The following is a 1,407-nucleotide window of genomic DNA, read 5'->3' on the forward strand; positions in this document are numbered from 1 at the left end:
ATTATCGTACATAATGCAGATTGTATAATTGATTTAAATTTTTGTTTTAACTTTTGAACCTTTTCATTGTTGACAAAAATATCTCAAGGATTTCATGATTTAACATCGAATTGATTTATCATATACATATATGCAGATTATATATTTGGAAGAATACTAAAAAATCAGGGAATTTTTTTCATTGAGTCTGCTGGACACTGATTAATAATACATATAATATTATTATATTAATTAATGAAAGGCTCGTATAAATTAAACAAAATTAAACAATCATATATAGTAGGCCAACTAAACGAGCAAATAAATAAGATGTAAAAAATTTTTTTTTTATTAATAGTTAAATCATTAAATTAACATTCCGTTACAGAATCGATATAAATTGTAAACGTTTCGACTGCACTACAGTCTTTATCAATACATAAAAATTAAATATTAAAATATAAAGTTAGATGTTAAAAATACAAAGTTAGTTAAATATTAAAATATAAAATTGAAACGATTCTTCGCTGTTGACCAATAGATATGCAAGGCGATTGGTCTGAGATGCCAAGTTATGCGATATTTGAGCATGCTACGGATATAATACGCGAATTAAATCAATGTCAGAAAAAATTAAAAAATCTTTCAACTTACATTATCGTTTTAACAAGTCCTTTTCCCCGATATTTCAAGTGTGTGTTGCGAAGTCTGAATACCAAATGTCAAAATAGAGAGCGTGATGTATTTATTTATTACCAATGTTTTTTCTAAATTATGATTCAGCAAATTTTTTAAGTATGTCAAAATAACTACTGTCTAACAATTCGGTGTCTGTATTTAAATTAATTCCATTTTTCTGTTCTTTAATGTGGATCATTTCAGATATTAGTCTTTTTTGGTAATTCTTTTCATGATCCATAATTTTAATATTGTCCCAGTCAAATGTATGTTGTTCGTTTAGAATGTGTTCCGTGATAGCCGAATGTCTAGCAGAGTCTAATTTAATATTATTTTTATGTTCTTTAAGTCTCGTTCCTAACTGTCTTTTTGTCTGTCCGACATATGTGGCGTCACAATCGTTGCAATTCAATTTGTAAATAACGTTAGAATTCGTGGGGCAATTATTTTTGTCCTTTTGAACTCTTATGAAGTCATTTAATTTTTTAATGCAACGATATCCTACCACTACGTCAGGTCTTCTTATTGCTGAAGCAACTTTCTCAGATATTGATTCTATATATGGTATGACAAAATATTTAATGTTAGTATTAGTATTATTAGTATCTGTTATATTGTTATTATTAGGCTTGTTAAATTTCTTAGTTGAGAGATTTTTTAATCTGCGTTTTATTTCTGTGAAAATTAGATCAAGAGGATAACCGTTGGATAGCAAAATGTTAATAGCTTTCTCTATATTTTTTTGTGAAA

The 1,407-nt window shown here is 27.0% G+C and overlaps 1 long non-coding RNA gene across 1 annotated transcript; it reads right to left on the reverse strand.

Moving 5' to 3' along the window:
- Window positions 1-445: 445 nt before the first annotated feature.
- Window positions 446-1,153, reverse strand: LOC146723282 (uncharacterized). The gene is made up of 2 exons (XR_014924644.1): window positions 634-1,153; window positions 446-571 (listed from the first exon to the last, which is right to left on the reverse strand). It is a non-coding gene; the product is annotated as an uncharacterized LOC146723282 (long non-coding RNA).
- Between the last annotated feature and the right edge of the window lie 254 nt (window positions 1,154-1,407).

Source organism: Nylanderia fulva, unplaced genomic scaffold, assembly GCF_048542155.1.
Source record: "Nylanderia fulva isolate GAGA-0341 unplaced genomic scaffold, ASM4854215v1 Scaffold21, whole genome shotgun sequence".
NCBI lineage: Eukaryota > Metazoa > Arthropoda > Insecta > Hymenoptera > Formicidae > Nylanderia > Nylanderia fulva.